Source organism: Dasypus novemcinctus, chromosome 24, assembly GCF_030445035.2.
Source record: "Dasypus novemcinctus isolate mDasNov1 chromosome 24, mDasNov1.1.hap2, whole genome shotgun sequence".
Classification (NCBI taxonomy): Eukaryota; Metazoa; Chordata; class Mammalia; order Cingulata; family Dasypodidae; genus Dasypus; species Dasypus novemcinctus.
Window position 1 is genome coordinate 20,874,449 of NC_080696.1, and position 20,480 is coordinate 20,894,928.

Sequence of the window (20,480 nt, forward strand, 5' to 3'; positions counted from 1 at the left end):
CTCCACGATTTCTTAAACATTGTAACTGGCACTGACACAAACACATCCGCACCTTGCCCCACGTGTGTCAGCGCAGATAGATTTGACTAACATTTCAACCAAACATAAACTTGTTACCCTCGTGGTGTGACCTGCGGGGCCGAGTGTCTGCGCTGCCAGGAAGCCGCGCCCCGCGCGGGGAAGGCTCGGCGCCGCTGCGCGCTCAGCCTGCGGGCTCCCCGCGCACCTCTGGGGCTTCTGTTTGGAGAAGTTCAGCAAACACATCCCGGAAACAGTGCACGCTAGAGGTTTGCGCAGTGTCCCCCTTCTCACATCACAGCACACTGAAAACAATTGCATTGTACAGTGTGGAGATTTAGGGACATTTATAAATTTAGGAGCATTTATTTATTTTTTTAAATTTAGGTACAACAATAAAACACTTGGTGAGATCTTCATCACATGTCCTTTGTACTACATAGTTAAAAGACAAAATAAAAGATCATCTTTTAAGAAAAATGGTGAATCTAGAATTTATGTAAATCTTCCACAGGAAATATTTTCCAAACCTTTCTTTTTCTTTTCCTTTTCCCCTCATTTTTTAAAGGGATACTTTAACTTGCTCCCGTACATCTAACTTTGTCAGGTTTTATCCTTGATAAGGCTTGTGAAATTCCTCATCAGGGGCACATAGTTTCAGAGGGACTGGAGCTTATAATATTTGGAAAGGGGGAGAGGCTTTAAGAAAAAATACAAAATTGCAAATACAAAACTGGTACAAAAATTAATATTCATTTAAAAAGAGAAAAGAAGTCATAAAAAATGATTACTAGAGGCCTGGAGATATAGGTCCCTTTCCTCTAAGAGATTTTTAAACAATTATCAGAACTGCTTACATAGAAAACTTCCTGTTTGCAATTTGGCTTCCCCTCGCAGCCTAAAATTTTCTGCAACTCCCAGCAACTCTGTCAGCACTCAGGGATGCTCTGCAAGGGAGGGGGGGAGGACAACACTGAACCTTAAACTTGATTAGCTCACGGTAACTCCACTGTTTTATAGTCACTGCAAATAATAAACTTTGTTCACAGAAGAAGATAATTTTAAAAATTAGCCATTTGCATCCATTTAAAAATGGACAACAGGTGAAATAGTAAAGACTCAAACGGCCCTTGTTTACTTTAGTGGATAAATGTACTATTACATTTCCTTGTGTAAATGAGCACGGATTTCCAATCCCCTCAAGATTTTCATGGCAAGGACTTGAAACTAATGATGAAGTTTCACTTTGCAGGATGCAATGCTTCATGAAAGCTGGTGTGAATGAAAGGGCATTTTAGGCACAAGGAGCTCAGTTTCTGATGCACTGCAGGACAGAGATTTGGGGGTCCTCCAGGTCTCCCTACTTCCAGCCCTGTGAGCCCCAAGCCTCCGTGGATATCCCTAACACAGTCTCTCACAAGTGCCAGGGGTTCTTGCTCAAACAGGCACAGCCTTGCTTTGCAATTGGCTGCTGGAATAGATGGCAGGTAGGAGAGCACAGGTCTGTCTCTTACAAAGATGCTACTCAAAACCCTGCTTCACCTGGATCATTGTCCCGTGAGCTTCCAAGGTAGCCTTGGGGTCAGGTTCAACCAGCCTCATCTTGAGCTGAAGAGATGGAAACAGAACTAGTTCCCACCACACTCCAGTTGGGGATCCCTGATGTCTGAGAGGATGCTTTGTACTTGCAGAGGGCTAGGCCAAAAAATCAGGGAAGGTAATGTACAGGAAGAGAATTTTAAAATTATGAGGCTTTGAAAGTGTCAGAAATTTTTGGTTTGAAAACTTTTAGCAGAAATATCTTTTGCTGTAGAGAAAACAGCAGAGAATGACAATAAGGAGTGAAAGTAATAAGTGACTTTGCACAGTATTGCCAAAGTCTGCCAGTGAAGCAAACAGTATTTTCCAGTAATTTCACTCACCCTGTTGCATACAGTTAAAGGACAGCATGTGATTTAGGAAAATTGTATATGAACTCGAGCAAATCACTTTTGTAAGCTTGTTTCCTCATTGGTAAAACCAGCAACACAAGAATTCCTACCTCCTGGGTGTTAGAAAGATAAAATGTGAGAAGTTCTTTGTAAATGGCTGGGTAAGGTTTGTGTTTATTTTTCTTCTTATGGGAATGTAGAAATGTCTGGTGTTTCAAGTTCACCTATAATAGGCCATCGATAAAAAGCCACACATTTTTATTACTACAACTCAGTTGATTCCAGAAACAAACAGTCGAAAATAGCTGAGTCCTTTGAGGACTTGGGATCAGGAGGGAATAATGCTATGCCTCTATCTCTTCATTATAGTGCTCATTTTGATACAGGTTTACCTGACGTCAAGAACAGTCTTACAGAGGAAAACTTGCCCAGAAATGTCATGTAATTGCAGACTTAAGCAACATGAAAGGGTGAGAAAATATTTACGTAGAGGATGATTGGTTATTCACAAATTAATCGCACATAAAAACCTTGGGATTATTTTGCTTTATTTCATTTGTTTAGGTTTCAGTACTGAGGGACTCACTTTTTCTCTTTTACTAAACTTCTGGGGTCTTGACCCAGCTATTTCCCAGCAGGGCCATGCCAAGCCAAATGCCCAAGACAGCTACCTCAATGTGCCACTCCAAGGGGATGCCTCTGACCTCCGTCCTCCTCTCTCAACATCAGCCCGGGTTTATACAGCTTTCCTGAACACTTTCCTGTTCTCTGCTGCTGAACTGTGGTGGTGTTTTTTTCCTAACTTGCCATAATTTCATGGTTAAACCTCATATTTAAAATGCTCTGGGTACAAAAAGAGGCAAATAAATAATTTCCAATAAGGACCGGTGGCCTTGTTGATCCATCATTGGTGATAGGTTGAAGTTCTCTTGGATATTTGGAGTGAGCCCTAAGCAGCCAGCATGGTTTTGCTTTGGGAAGGTCTTTGTGGGAATCTCCTGGTGACGTTCACTTATGTCTTTGGGTCTCTGGGTAAAGATGTTCTGCTGATGGACTTTTGCTTAGAAACTTGAAGCCTGACAAGCTCTAATACCGTCTCAAGCTGATTTGCTTTGCCAAAGGTGAAAAGGAAGTGCAGGAACTGAACATTTTAGTGAAACCCTGTGCCAGTGTATGTTCACTAATCAATACGGTTCTCCTTCTATGGTAAATTTTCAGGAACCTTCCAGTAATTCTGCCAGTTTTTCCTTTGTCATGGCAGAGTAAACTGAATATGAACAGAGAACAAAAAAACTATAAAAATGGAAAATTCTAAAAAGATTTTTATTTGAGAAATTTTATTTTCCAACACACACATACATGAAGTTAAAGATTATAAAGTAAAACCTGATTTTTTGTCAATTGAGTATAAATTTAGTCTAAATACCCTATATTATTTCCTTCAAATTCTTAAAACACTTATTATATTTTTCTTTCATGGCTTCACTTTAATTTTTGGCAGATGTGTATGTATGTAGTCTATGTGTACGTGTATGTGTATCATTAGAGTCGAAAAAATTAGTACACTAAACTTAAAATAAACAGAATGAAATTATTTTTCTCCATTCAGTAAATATATATATCTTTGCAGCAACTCTCCTGAAACAATTTCCACTTGCAACTTTATCTTTAGAAAGTTTAATGATTTTTAAAATTTCGCCACTTGATGTTGATAGGCACCCTTTGCAATAGGTTCAGATGGCCGGGGACAAGTTTAATCAACTGCAAGTGGCTTCTATAACCTTTTGGTTCGAAAGTAAATAGGAGAACAGAAACTCAGGAGCACGTTTTTTTCTCTTTCAAACATATGTTATTATTTAATAAATTCTATCCAAAACAAAATGTCTGTAGTTATTGGCAGTCATTTCATGTATAGAAGCTACTATAATTTTCACATAAAAAAAAAAAGAATACGAGGCTGCAATAACACTAAAGGTGAGTTATTTTATTGAGTATGAAGTAATAAACCAGTGATTACAAAAATAACTCCTATGATGTTTCTTAGAGGAAAATAGACTTGATTGTTTCACTCAGTTTGGTGTGACACTTTTTAGCTCAGTGGGTGATCAGATTCCACCTTGTGCCTCTGTGTTCTCATGGCAACTGGAAGATTCACCTTTAGCAATTATCATAGCCTTAATTAATTAGTAACTGTGTCATGAATTATTAAACATCTCAATCTTCCATAAAATGTGAAGCTACGTAAGGGCAAGGACTATTTGACTTATGCAGTTGAATTAACGCAAGCATGAATTCATGAATGGATGATAAATGAATGACATCCGTTTATAAAAGAAAGAGAAGAAAGGCAAGCAGAAGGGAAGAAAAAAAGAAAAAGAAAGAAAAAGAGGAAAGCACAAGAAAGAAAAGAAAGGAAGAAAAGATTGAGAGAATAAAGAAAGAAGAGAATGAAAAAAAGAACAAGGAAAGAAAGTACTAAAGAAAAGAGAGAGAAAGAAGGACCGGAAAAAAGAAAGAAGGCTGGTCTTTGTTGAGAAGCTACCATTTACTGGACTCTGCAAAGCATATCGGGTTTACTCTTCACAATATCAATATCAAATGGGTAATTTTAATTTTACTTATCTTTTAAAATTAAGTCGGTAAGTTCAATAACTGTTCAGAATGGCGGCACTAGTAAAGTGTTTCCAAAATTCACTCCCCCTCTACTGCACCTTGCCATCAGCATGACGGAAAATATTCTTCGATAACCCATCCCTTCTGTCGACCCCCACCAGGGTTTGCAGAGGCAGTAAATGAAAGTAAAGGTATTTCATCATAAAGCACTACTGAGTGCTGGATCTGGGGGCCCTGCCCAATATCTGTGGGGTTCCCAAGGCTGGAAGCTCCTAGGGTGATACCAAGCCTAGCATCAGCGAAGATGACTGGACTGTCCTGCTCCTGGCACAAGTGGTATTTTGTAGACTACTGGAAATCTGTTGTTGGACATGGCGTTCAGTCCCCTGGAAGTGATATTGAACACCCAGGGAATTTTCTTAGAGACGCAATAATTCAAGGCTGGATATTAACCAGATCTGTGACATAGTGTTGCCACATCGTCTTCTCATTCGCCTGCTGAACGTTTCTAATACTGCAGGGGTGTTTGGTGAAATACGACTTTCTGATGGAATAAATGCCTGCTGGCCTCGGTGATAAACACCAGTTCAAACACACTGTGGCTGGTGATGAAGGACAAGAGCCAAAATCTCCAAATGAGTTTGTAGCACACATGCCCATTTGCAGCCCTCTCCCGGTCTCTCCTGCCACACCAGCCAAATTGTCTCCATTTATTTTTCATCATATCTGACTGTGATCAATAATTTTTGAAAGGAGAACGTGTGTTTGTGCCTGCCTGCCATCGTTCTCTGCTCTTTCTCTGGTTCTTTGCTTTCAGATGCCCAGCTATATTTGACTTTAAGGCAGTTTGATGGAAGGGAAGTTTTAAAGAAACATTTACTGTGTGGTGGGATTGATATAAACCCATCGGTGTGGAATAGTTAAAGTCTATACTCTTATCGCTTTGGCTGCCCCCCTTCATTTTATTACCTTCTTTTGGTTCCTATTGCTAACATATTTCATTTTCTCCCAGTGTATTTTTCCAGTACTAAAGCTATGCTTTTTTTAGTTCTACCTAGAAAATTTTCAGTTACATCATTTGCACAAATATGTTGTTGTTAACATTGAAAAACCTCTTTGCTTGCCGTTGTATATTTTATTTGGCTAAAAATGGCTCATGTCTAATACATTACATGTCCTTTGGTGATACTATTTAAGCGAGAAATTCCAAAACTCACAAATACTGAGTAGCCAAAAGTTCCAAAGCTGTGCATGAGCACTAAACATATAATATATCTCCTCCTTTTCCAAACAGAAATAGATTTCTCTCTGATTTGCTTGATAAATTTGACCCAAGATTTCCATTTGGAGTTATTGGAGTTCCTACTGTTTTTCTGTGTGTTGGTGGGCCAAGGCCTAATCACCCCAGAGCCCCACGGAGGCCATAAATTACAGCGATGAGGTGAAGCTTTGTATTCCTCAGCTGCAGAAGAAGGCCATTTTGCTGCAGCCTATTTTGACAGGCATGAATTTAATTCATTGTTTTATGACAGATGGGAAAAGTGTACATGCTCATAGTACTGATTTATGGTCATTTGGGTCTGGAGGATTCTATAATTTGCAACTAATGTGAAAACAGATGGATAGGCAGACACCAAAGGTTAGGCTGACCTGTGCGTTCTCTCCACTGGTTACAAATGGCGTCCATATGCGTCCAGCCTCACTGGGTGAGGTCTTTATCGGGACGGCCAGCCAGACTCTGGGAACCACGTTGTACTCCTTTTTGTTTCCTGACTAAGTTAGTGAAAGTGGAATTTGGGGAACATTTCTTAGCCTCAATATTTGAAGAGTCTTTCTGTGCCTTCTGAATGTGTGGGATTCTACTTTGGTTTCTTTTTTGTGTGTGTTTAAGTTAATATGTTCATTATTATCCAAACAAATAATACCATATAAAGGCATTGGTGGCTGTTTTCATTTCAATTGACAAATTTGTTTTAATAGAATGATGGATTGAAAATCAGCAGTCAGGGAGTTTCAAAGGAAATACCTTGACTTGGGGACGGGCATGTATTTTCATGAGAAATGTGTTTGTGCTCAAATAAATGAGTTTCTACTTTAAAAATGATTTTGCTTTTTCAGAAATAAGTGTATTTATCAAGTAAATTAGTTGATGCTAAAAGTACTTAATACAATTTTTTTCATAAAAATTGACTTCATAAAAGTCATTTAATAGAGCAGATAATGCCATCTCTTTTCAAAGAAAGCATTACATTTTAGAACTTTGGTAACAAGGTAGATCCTTGAATTGTTATTTGTAGTTTGCTTAAAACTATAATGTTAAGAACTTATATAAATTATTACAGATTATTATGTTCAATTTTTCCCAACATTATTATTAACTTGGTTTTATAACATTTAAGTATTTAAAACTAAACATGTCACTAATTTTACATCTGAAATTGGAGTTAAATTGTGTTTCATTTCACTTCATTTTAATAGTTGGAAATGTGAACTACTATTCCCTAAACTAAGAGTGCAAAATTCAGATACAATTAAGGGTTGTTTCACTCTTGACCAAATTCACATTTTGGCAATAAAAGCTGTAAGATATTCTCTTTCATATTGACAAAATATTGCTGTACATTATTCTGGATTTAAATTACATTTTAACCAATCTAATCGCAACTCCTGAGGCTGAATCAAAACAAATCTGTCTGTATTGGTCCAATTAGCAGAACATTTGCCACTTGATAGGGTGCTGTGAAGACAGCAGTATTTAAACTCATTTGACACTTTAACCTTTGTACATTTACCCATGGAAGAGAAAATATTTAAGAAACTGATAACTAATTTTAATTGGCATCTAGGAAAATAAGCCAAGCAAACCAGATGGACATTTTCTTACAGCTGTGGTTTACTTAGCCATGAGCTCCTTTTAAACTCCTAGAAGAAAAGCATGTGCTTACATGTTTTCATGCAGCACTTCCCAATGCAGCTGTAGACTGGGGGTGCCATTTCCATGTCAGGTGGTAGCCACCAGCATTTCATTGCTGAGTCAAATGGGTATGGCCACATAAAAAATACCAAGAAGAGACACGTGAAAGTTGAAAAGATAAGAAAAGACAACATCTGAGATGGAAAACCTTTTGGCCCAAATGTTCCATTTTTATTAAACATTCAGAGCATTGCTACAAGAACAGCATTATTCACAATGCAACTTGGCATAAAATCAGGTATCAGGGATTTCCTTTTATTGTGTGGTTTTGGCATGGTAGTAGTTCATTTCACTGATCTATTCATGTCAATTGGATAGGCAGGGTTGTCTCTCAACCCCCTTGAACACTGGGCCACCTAGTCATCAACTCTGCTCCTCATCTTCCTCTCACTGGTCTCTGGATGCCCATCACTTTCATTCCTCTTTCAGAACTCTACCTCTGCACAGCTTCTCCACTTCCCCAACTTATTCATGTATTCAACAGGGCATGAGTGGCTGAGTATTAGTTGGTGACCAGGAGTACCAGGACCCATTTTCATGGAGACATACTTTCCTTGGAAGAATTAATCCCCCCTCTCAGAATCCCCAAATCCCCTTTGTACACATCTCACCCATGGACTTTTTACATGGTCAAGTGGTTAATTATTTGTGTGTCTTTCTCTCTTTCAAAGACCCTGGGTTGATTATTTTAACTTTTTAATTCCAGCACCTACTTCAGTGACTGGAACACAGTAGTTACTCAGTCAAAATTAATTGAAAAATGATACTTTCAGGAAGATGGAGGATTAGAGAGGCAGAAGGATCACGTCTCTTTCAGAAAAAATTTCTAAAAGACAGATGATTTGTCTGGAAGGCTGTTCAGGGTCTCAGGACACCAGAGGAAGGCAAGACACCACCCTGAAAAAAGGAGGGTGAAGGAAAGAAGTCATCTGGCTGGAAAAATCCCATGAATAAAGCTATAGCAGTAGCAGCTTACACCCATTCTTCCACTCTTGGAGCAAACAGCAGTCTGAGGACCGCAGTGATTGTGGACAGCAGTGGCTGCAGACTAAGGGGGTTGCAGGTATGCTTTTTCCCAAGAAAAGGGAGAGGGTGGGGCAAAGTTTACTGCAAATTCAGATTTTGGCCAGCAAACATGGCCTGCTGCATTGGAGGGTCTCACACTTCCAGGCTACATGGGGCTGCAAAGTTGTTGTTTCTCAGCTTCTGAGAATGTTTGTTTGTAAGGCTTTATCAGCCCCGAAGACATTGCTACTGCACCACCTACTGTGGAGTGCCACTGCCTAGCACCTAGGATCCAAGCTGAGAGGTCTGCCAAGGTTCATCATGTGCTGGCAGACCAGAAAAGTGCATTAAAAGGGGAAAATATTTTTGAATGTAACATTTAAAAAAAATAAAAGAGGCAATCAGATGCCTTTCCTGACCCCCTCTTCAAAGCCCTTGGAAACTTTCTTGCACCCCATTACTGGGTCCTTAACCCTGGTTTGAGCAGTTAAGCATAGACAATCCTAAATACCTAAAACAAGTTAAACCAAGAGTCAAAGAAGAGTGTTAGCTCACAGCAACTTACCAGTAAATCCCTAGGCAAGAGAGAAACCGAACATCAGAGTAAACACAGCATCGGAATCAAATGCTTAGACATCAGCAAAATATTGCATGCTAACTAAGAAAAAGGAAGATATGATTCAGGCAATGGAACAAATCAAAACTCCAGATGAGACACAGGACTTGAAATAACTAATCACTGAGGATCATACAAATCTCCTAAATCAAATCACAGAGTTAAAGGACAGCATGGTTAAAGAAATAAAAAACAAAAACAACAACAACAAAAAAAACATGAAGAAGACACTGGGTGAGCACAGAGAAAATCTTGAAATCCTGGATAGAAAAATAACTGAGCTTGTGGGAATGAAAGATGCAATAAGTGAGATACAATAAAGGCACACAAGGGCAGATTTAGAATCATGGAAGAAAAAATCAGCAATGTAGAAGAGAGAGCAGCTGAAATTGAAAAGAGAGAAGATCAGAGAGAGAAAAGAATGGCAGGAAAATTGAGCAGGTGTTCAGGAGTTGAATGACAGTACAAAAGCACACCAACATACACGTTATAGGAGTTCTAGAAGGAGAAAAGAAGGGAAAGGTGGCAGAAAGAGTATTCGAGGAAATAATGGCCCAACATTTCCCCACTTAGTATCATAAGAGGATCTTATGAGAAATATTCGTGAAAGACATGAATATACATGTCCAAGAAGTACAGCACACTCCAATTTGAATAAATCCAAATAGACCTACCCCAAGACACGTAATATTCAGAATGCCAAATGCCAAAGATAAAGAGAAAATTCTGAGAGAAGCAAGGGAGAAGTGAAACATCACATACAAAGGATGTCCAATAAGACTTAATGAAGATTTCTCTTCAGAAACCATGGAGGTGAGAAGGCAGTGGTATGATACAATTAAGGTAATGAAAGAGAAAAACTGCCAGCTAAGAATTCTTTATCTGGAAACATTGTCCTTCAAATATGATGGTGAGTTTAAAATATTCACAGACAAACAGGAGCTAAGAGAAGTCATAAACAAGAATCCAGTCTGGCAGGAAAAACTAAAGGGAGTTCTGCAACCAGAAAATAAAAGAAAAGAGAGACTTGGAGGAGAGTATAGAAGTGAAGACTATCAGAAATGGTAACCAAAAGGGTAAAAAGATGGACAAAAATAAGATATGACATATGAAAGACAAAGGATAAAATGGTTGAAGTACTGTCTTTACAGTAATAAAATTGCATGTTAATGGATTAAATTCCCCAGTCAAATGACATAGGCTGAAAGAATGGATAAGAAAACATGAGACATCCATACAGCATATGCAGGGCCTCACCTTAGACTCAAGGATGAAGTAGACAAAAGTAAAAGAGTGGAAAAAGATATTTCACTCAAATAGTAATCAAAAGAGAGCAGGGGTAGTTACACTGTTGTCAGACAGAACAGACTTTAAATGCAAAAAAGTGATGAGATGCAGAAGGCTATAATATATTAATAAATGGGACAGTCAACCAGGAAGAAGTAAGAGTACATCCAAGACCACCTAACCAAGATGCCTCAAAATACGTGAGGCCAACTTTGATAAACCGAAAGGAGAAATAAATGTCTCTACAATAATAGGCTTCAATATGCCACTCACATCAATAAATAGAACAACTAGACAGAAGATCAACAAGGAAACAGAACTGGAGCAATATGATAAACCAGCTGGAACTAACACACATATACAGAACATTGTACCCCAAATCAGTAGATTATACATTCTTCTCAAGTGTTCACGGATCTTTCTCCAGGATAGACCACATTTTGGGCCACAACACAGCTCTTAATAAATTTAAGAAGATTGAAAGTATATGAAGCATTTTCTCTGATCATGGAATGAAGCTGGAAATCAATAATAGGTAGGATAGGGGGAAATTTGCAAATATATAGAGGCTAAACAACACTCTCCTAAACAATCAATGGGTCAAAGAAGAAGTTGCAAGAGAAATTAGTAAATATCTCAAGACAAATGAAAACAAAAACACAACATTTCAAAACCTGTGTGACACACGAAAGCAGTGATGAGAAAGAAATTTATAGGTCTCAATGCCTATACTAAAAATCAAAGAAGAGCTAAAATCAAAGAAGAGCTAAAATCAAAGACATAAATTGAATATGCATAGGAAAATTGACCTTAAGTCAACTATATAATAGAAGTCAGTAGATCATGAAACAGACAAAAAGGAAATTCATAATAAATACATACTTTATAAAATTATTTCAGAGATTAATTTCTTATTTTTTATTTTTAAACTATAACTTGCATTTTTTAATTGCATAAATAATATATAGATACATCCTCATTGGTAGCATTTCAAACAATTCACACTAAGTGAGAGTCCACTACTGGCTCCCTGCCCTTCCCACTTTCTTGCTCTGAACTTTTTTATAGGAATTGGCTCACAGGACTCTGGGGATTGACAAGTCTGAATTCCATTGCGGAAGGCACAAGCTGGAAGTTACAACAAAGATGAAGGTGTATTACCCAGGAGAAACTGGTTGGCAGAAGAAAATAGAGAAATTCTTCTTTCTGGCTTTGGAAATTCTTTGTTCTTACTTTCAGACTTCCAACTGATTGGATAAGGAGAGCTCCCTCATTGCTGAGGGCAAATCTCTGCTGATTGTTGATGCAATCTGCCACAGATGCAATTAACTAACTAATGATGTATATTTCATCTACAAAATACCCTCATAGTAACAATCAGGTGAGTGCTTGCTTGACCAAATAACTGCATGCCATAATACAGCTGTCAAGATGACACCTGAAATTAATCCTTACAGAGATTCTCAGCACTTCAGCAAGGAGACCAACAGTATTTGAAATGATGTGGGTGAAGGATGGCAATACGTAGACATCTTCTGCTCACGAGAAATGGAAATTTAGATTCAAGAAACATGTGTGGCCTTTAATCACTGAAAGCTACTCATAAGCCACTGACTGATATAGTTGAGAAAAAACTCACAAACTGGGAAGCGGATTTCGCTCGATGGAAAAAAAGTGCAGTCTGCCCAGGAGTGGCGCCGCACACACAGAGCTGATGTACCAAGATGACATAACAAAAAGAAACGCAGTTTCCCAGTGCCATTGACAAGAATATAAGAGGACACAGAAGAACACACAGTGAATGGACACAGAGAGTACACAGCTGGTGGGAGGGGTTTGGGGGGAAGGGCAGGGAAGGGGAGAGAAATAAGCAAAAAAAATCTTTAAAAAAAAACCTCACAAAGTAATATTAAGTGGAAAAAATAGGATAAATTATGTTATATCTGTATGAAATAAAATTTATGTGTTTTGGAGACTAATATCACAATCACTGGGGAAAAATGCACCAAACTCGACAGTTTTTAACCTATGGGTATTGGGTATGTCCATTTTTTAGGGATGCCATAACAATGTACCATAAACTTGGTGGTTTAAAAACACACAAATTTGGGAAACAGATTTGGCTCAAGGAATAGAGCGTCTTCCTACCACATGGGAGGTCCAGGGTTCAAGCCCAGGGCCTCCTGACCCGTGTGATGAGCTGGCCCATGTGCAGTGCCATGCAGGGGTGTCCCCCGCATAGGGGAGCTCCCCGCGCAAGGAGTATGCCCTTAAGGAGAGCCGTCCAGCACAAAAAAAGTGCAGCCTGCCAGAAGTGGTGCCGCACACATGGAGAGCTGATGCAGCAAGATGACACAACAAAAAGAGACACAGATTTCTGGTGCCGCTGTCAAGAATACAAGCGGATACAGAAGAACACACAGTGAATGGACACAGAGAGCAGACAACTGGGTGCAGGGGGTGGGGGGCGCGGGGAAGGATAGAGAAATAAATAAAAAATAAATCTTTAAAAAAAAAAAAGAAAATGCCTTTATTAAAAAAATTTAAAAACACAAATTTATTCTCTCACCAGAAAGTTGAAAATCAAGGGGTCAACAGGGCTGTGTTCCATCCAAAGCTTCTAGGGGAGGAGGCTGACTTTCCTCTTCACGTTTCTGGTATCTCTAGGCCTTCCTCGGCTTGTGGCATCATAACTCTAATTACTGCCTCTGTCTTTTTAATTTTTTAATTTTTTTTTAATTTAAAAATTGTTTTAATTTTTAAAATGTTTTATATTTTTTATTTTATTTTTTCTGCCTCTGGCTTAACATAACTGTCTTCCCTTTGTTTGTGTCTCCCAGTACAAATTTCCCACTTCTTTTAAGGACACCAGTCATTGGTCACCAGTATGACCTCATCTTAACTGATTACATCTCCAAAGACCCTATTACCAAATAAGGTCACATGCTGAGGTTCGGAGAGGGCATGGATTTGGAGATGGGGGAAGACACTATTCAACACTCTACAGTAGGGTTTTTATTTTCTTCCTTAACATTCTTTTCTGTGCATCCTATAATAAATACATATTATTTTTATATATTATTTTCTACTGCTTTTAAGTCTTTGTAAAACATAATTTATAATGGTTATATATTATTTGAACTTATGGATATATAAATAAATGTAGCCTTCCAGTATTATCAGTTTGAGTTAGTTTTGGTTTTCCATTTTGTTACATAAGATTGTGATTACCATCACTGTGCATCATTGTTACACAGCAGCTCAGCTATTTCCATGAGATTGATGGTAGAATTAATTAGCCAAAGGTTATGGATAGTTTTAGGACTAGATAAAGGGCATTAAACTGCTTTTATTAATAGTTGTGTCATTGTACACCTTTACCAGTAGGGGCATATACTTTTCCATAAGAATAGTAATATTGAGGAAGCTCTTTGTTTTTATTCTTTAAATTTTATAATTTGACAAGGAAAATCTAAGCATGTTTTCTTAATTCCGTGCATCTGAAACTATCCATTTTGAAGTGCCAATTTTATACTTGATTTCCAGTCTGTCGTGGAATGCTATGAGGACCTACCACATGACTGGTAGATAGCTTGGGCTACTTCTGTATTGGCCAGGGGAGTGTAACATCATCTCAACTCTTCTTCCAACAAGACCAAGTCCACTGGTGACAGCTTTGATACTGGGCAATGATCAATTGCTGTAATCATTTTAAACATCTGCTCTCAATTTCTGTATTTGTCATAGATTGATAATGAACAATTCGTGGATTAACACCAGGCCACAGACCATAACTGAGCAGCACTGATTTGTATTTCTTTAATTTTAGTTAAGTAGCTATGTGTTTTCAAATTTAACTTTTATCTCCTTTTTGGTAAATTATCTCTTTATGATCTTTTTTACTTTATCTGTTGGAGTTGGAATTCCTATCATCTGAATGAATTCTACAGCCACTAAGGCTGTGCAATCTTTTTTTGATGGATACACTTTTATATGTTTGTGAATTCTTTGTTTATATCTTTATATCTCACCTTATTATAGAAAAGTCTTGAGTGTCCATTTTACCAACATTCTCTTTTACTTCAGTTCATGCTCTCTAGAAGTAAGGAAAATTAAAAATGTTAGGTAGTTTCATCAGTCCTTTACTTTATTATTTTACTTTGTTGTTGAGCTTAGAATGGTCTTTCTTATCCATAGGTTACATAGTCATGTGCATTTCTTAAACATTTTTATAGTTGGTATTCGATATTTATCTATTCAATCAACCTAAGATTTATTTATGTTTTCAAATAGTTGAATAGTTACCTCAGAAATATTTGTTTAAGTTTTCCTTTAATTGTGTATGATGATCATATCATTAATAGCTAGATACCAATTGATTTCCAATAGCTTAAATTAGTTGTCATCTGAAATACTAAAAGCTGGAAGAGCAAGGAAGGATAAATCATGCAGAAATTACTTGGAGAAAAAAAATGTCATTCGATATCATCCCATGATATCATTTATTTATCAAGGTTAAAAAAAAAGATTAAGAAAGCATGTATTTATACATCCAAACAGGAAAGACACTAAAAGAATTCCTGTAATGAGATTTAATCTATATGCAAGTTGATTAGGGGGAGATTAAAAAAAAGACAGGAAACAGTGGTAAGTAATGAACCTTGAAATTTACACAGATTATTCTAAATTACGACTTTTAAGTTAGGAGCTACAGACTGAATCTAAAATTAAAATCCTCAAAACAAATAAGCAATGACTATAACTGCATGGTGTTCTAAATTTCTGAGTTTTAATATCATTATATGTAGAGAAAATTAAAGCTCACCAGCAGTTTGCACTCCAATTTCCATAGCATAGAAGTGTTGCTGCAAAGTAACATTTCAGCAGTGACTACATTTCCCAGCAACCCTTGCTCCTAGGTGATGCCATCATACTGGTTCTTACCAGGGGAATACAGCAGAATGATGCAAAGGAATGGAATTGAAGAAGTGAGTGTTTGGGAAATGGACAATGACTAGGCCCCCCTTGGATGAGGGCCATCTGCCGATCAGGAACGAATGTTTTTCGGTTTTGTTTTGTTGTGTTTTCTTTTCCATTGCATTACTGAGGAATAAACTTCTAAACTTCGATTATCTTTGAATTATGACTTATTTTGGATAATTTTTCAAAAGTTGTTACTACTACTATATTTTGAAGGAATTTGTATCCTTCAGTTCTTCATTCACCTCTAATATTCCCTGTTGACTCTTCCTGCTTTACAATTTTTTATTAATATTGTCCTGATCCCCGAGAGGACTTGGATTTTCAGAACCTGGTCAAAATGGATAACATAGCTGTTTTAGTTTGCCAGAGTTGCTTTCACAAATACCACACAATGGGTTTGATTCAACAACAGGAGCTTATTGGTTATGGTTTTGAACCAGTTTGGAACCCAAAATCCAGATATTAGTGAGACTTGCTTTCTTCCAAAGAACGCAGTGTTCTGTGATGGTGGCCAGCAAGCCCAGGGCTCTCACATGGCCATGTCCTCCTCTTTATCTCCTGGGTTCCTGCGAAGTTCTTACTCTTGTAACTCCCAGGTGCACTTTCTAAGGCCTCCATCAAGCAGATTAAGGTTCTCCCTGCTTCAGTTGGTCATACATTTACTAAAAATAACATCTTCAAAAGGTCGTATATATAATGCTAACCAGAATTCTCTGGGAAACCTGGAAGAAAAAAGCTTAAAAATGCAGTGAAAGAAAGGACAAGAAAAGTCCTGTGAACTCATGGAGTTAAATGTATCATGTAACTCATGGAGTTAATAATTAGTATATAGGTCACCAGAAAATAGAATGAGGTCAGAGAATGGAAACTGATGGTTAACTTGTGCAGAACTTGTTAACAGGTAGTTTTTAAATTTTTGAAAATGCATGGAAATGCTGAGAGCATATTATGTTATTTGTGACTAGCAGAGATACTGTATGGGTATGACAGTGGTTGAAATGGAAAGCCTAAGGACATATGTATTACTACAAAGAAAGCTAAAAAATGTAACCTGGGACTGCGTAACACAGAAAAACCTCATGTAAAATATGAAATGTGTGATATTGCTTATATAAGACTTCTTACAATTTTTTTTTAGAGTAGACATAAACTAGAGGGAAGGAAAGAGAATATCAGCTATGTTAAAAATTATCAATGAGTTATAAGAGATTTTTATATATTATATCTGTAAGTTCAATGCCAGTGTATTTTAGATTAAACTGTATTGTAGATATGACCTGCAATATGTTATAACTTTTGATAAGGTGCTTTGTCACATTTGTGGTAATGTCATTTGACTATGAAAGTTTTATTTAGGTTTGATTCTGAAAGTTCTATTTTAGTTTCTGTTTCTTTTGCTTATGGTGTTATTGCTAAGATTTCCATGCTTAACATATTGTTTTGAGATATCACTCTAACATTTCTACTATTTATAGCTGTATCCCATATATAAAGTATTATAATCCATTTTTAGTTAATTTTTGTGTTTGAGATGATACCTGAGACCAAATTCTTTTGTCTTTAGGTATCCAGTTTCTCCAGCAAAATATGTTGAAAAGACTATTATTTTACCAGCTGATTTGTCTTGGATCCCTTGGGGAGAATAATTGTGCATAAACTTATGTCACAATTTCTGAACTATGAATTCTTTTTAATGCTAATATAAAGGAAACTAACTATTTAAACTTATTTTTAATTAGCTCTTTATACATTTTTAGGTGTTACAGTTAAGGACATTAATTATATATACATTGTATGCTATCATCTCCAGTATTATATATTAACAAAAATTTTCATCATTCTAAATAGACATCTGTCCCCATTAAGCAATAATTCCTATTGCCCCATCCTTCCATTCTCTGGTAATCTCAAATCTACTTTCTGTCATTATGAATGATTGATTGTATATATTTAATATAAATGAAATAGTACAATAATTAAAAAAAAAAAAAGAAAAGTCCTGTGGACTTCTGTCTTTAGCACTACCTCCATGGAACATGGAAAGGCTGTGGGGAGATGAAGGAGCCTTTTATGAGTCTCACACTGGCGACAGTAGAGCGGAAAAGCCACACAAAAGCCAGGTACCAGGTGGCTATGTGGCGTTGCTCTGTCACCCTGGACTTCTTGTTACAGGAAAAAAAGAAACCCCTACTTGGATGAGTCAGTGTAATGCTTATTTTGGCTGATGTGGCGAAAAGGTATAGGTAAAATTCTACAAAAAATCAATTGTGCCTGCTTATGAGTTTCTAAGAATATGGACATCAGGAATCAGTTTCCTTTAAATGAGTAGCTGGTCAATTGGCCTGTAAATACTAACTTGCTCCTGCTGAGAACATAATGAATATGGAGTCTCCTGTCAGAGCCAAAGATGGTGTGAGACCACAGTGTGCAGTACAGCCACCCAGGGGACCAGGCTCTGTGTCTCAGCAGCCAGGGAATTTGGACATCTCAGTTTTGTTGACCCTCAGGTTTCATTACCAGAAAACGGGGGCTTGATGAGATTCACCCACCAACTTCTTTGGATGACTGCATCATTTCAAGCGTGAAAAGTACCTACAGAACTGGGCAAAGGTGGTGATAATTATTTTCCCTTGAGGAACTTCCAGTTTAATTATAGAGAAAATGTATAACTGGTATAACCCTGTTTATTAGAAGTCTAGTCCTGACTTCTAAACCCTGTTGGGGCTTATTTCAATTTCCATTGGGCACCCACTGAATTATAAGATATATCGTTTTTATTATTGCATCTCATACCTCCTGAGAGTCTATACTCCATGATCACTTTTTTAGACCTCTGAGGTTATTTATCTTTCTCTTTTTTGTCACAGTTCTCTTGTTCCAATTAGGTACAATATGACCTACAAGTCAGTATTATTAGTTTCAGTTCTTCAGCATCTTTCACCTCAAGAGTTATGGGTAGAGTAAAAATTCAGTGTTTTAGTCATCCATTCATAAACTTTCGTTAAACCCTGGCTCTGATGAGGCACTTTGCCAGTCACTGCAGTTTCAAAGATATATTCATTAAGTGAAGCACAGGCTCTACTTTTCAACACAGAGAGTGGAGAGGTCAGCTCTGCAGCTGTATTGTGAGTGAGCAGGGTGAACTGGCCACTGGGACATGTTGGGTAAGTTGCCTTTATTTTCTTGGAAAAGCTAGGGAAAAATAGCCATGAGAGAGGTCTTTTTGCTGCATCTCGAAGCCTATGTAGACAGTGATGGGAGAAATGCAATTAAGGGGAAAAACAGCACTGGACATGTAGGGAGTAATTTGGATAGCTTGGTCTTCTTTTACACATGGAAATGGTTAAAGGCAAGAGGGAGCTATAGGCAAGAACTAGACCATCGTAGCGTTGTGTGCCATTCTAAGGCTACGGATGTTACCCAGCCTCTGGGGAGATCTGGGGAAACAGATGACTGCTGTTTCCAGCCTCCATCAAGGCAGGACCATTGCTGCTATGATGACACACTGGCCTCCCATTTGGAGAACCACCTTTGATGCTCTTGGCAAGGCATGATCCTGAGCACCGGAAGCCTGTGCCCAAAGTTGGTTTGGAGACATTAATTTCACATAGACACAACATTGCACTCTTATCTGTGTGAGGGCAAGGTCATTATTTTCTTTATAGATTATGTAAGAGACCAAAGCTGAGATGTAATGCCACATCTTCTGCTGTGTCTCAAAACATGACTCAGTTTGGGGGCAGGTTCAAGAAGAGATTTCATGGGCTTTGAATCAGGACTCTGGATGGTACTATCTTGAATGGGTATTTTTCAAACTTTCCATAGCTATATCTTAAGTACAAGAAAATTTGACAATCACTGCTCTTGCTTTTTTTTTTAAATAAACTGTATTTTAGAACAGTTTTAGGTTTAAGGAAAAATTGTAAAGATAGTACAGGGAGTTTTTATAAACCTTGCACCAGTTTCTCTTACTATTAACACCTTACATTAGCAGGGAGGATTTGTGACAATTAATGAATCAATCTTGATATATTAATCATGATAATAACATTTTCTTCATTATTATTGACAGGAGTCCATATTTTTTTCAAATTTCCTTACTTTTTACTTAATGTCCTTTTGCCGTTCCAGGATTCCATCCAGGATTCCACATTACATTTTTTTTTTTTAAAGATTTATTTATTTTATTTAATTTCCCCCCCTCCCCTGGTTGTCTGTTCTTGGTGTCTGTTTGCTGCGTCTTGTTTCTTTGTCCGCTTCTGTTGTCATCAGCGGCACCCGCTTCTGTTGTCGTCAGCGGCACGGGAAGTGTGGGCGGCGCCATTCCTGGGCAGGCTGCTCTTTCTTTTCACGCTGGGCGGCTCTCCTCACGGGCGCACTCCTTGCGCGTGGGGCTCCCCTACGCGGGGGCACCCTTGCGTGGCACGGCACTCCTTGCGCGCATCAGCACTGCGCATGGCCAGCTCCACACGGGTCAAGGAGGCCCGGGGTTTGAACCGCGGACCTCCCATATGGTAGACGGACGCCCTAACCACTGGGCCAAAGTCCGTTTCCCCCACATTACATTTAGTTGTCATGTCTCCTTCGGCTCCTGTTTGGATTTTCCTTGTTTTTGATGACCTTGGCAGTTTTGAGCAGTGCTGGTCAGGTATTTTGTCTGGGGTTTGCCAGATATTTTTCTCATGATTAGACTGGGGTTATGAGTTTATTTTTTGGGAGAAAAGCAGACAGATAAACTGCCATTTTCATCACATGCTGGGGTACATCTATAAGTGTTGCTTATCATCTTTGATTTAGACCTTGAGCACCTGTCTGAGGTAGGGCTTATCAGATTTCTTCACTTAAAGTTACTCTTTGCCCCCCTTATCATACCTTACTCCTTGGAAGGAAATCACTATGCCTAGCCCCACACTTAAGGGATTAGAATTAAGCACCACTTCATTGAAGGTAGAATATTTGCATGAGTTATTTGAAATTTTTCTGCATGAGATTTGTCTCTTCTTTCTTTCTTTATTCATTCATTCACTCAATCACTTATTTATATTAGTATGGG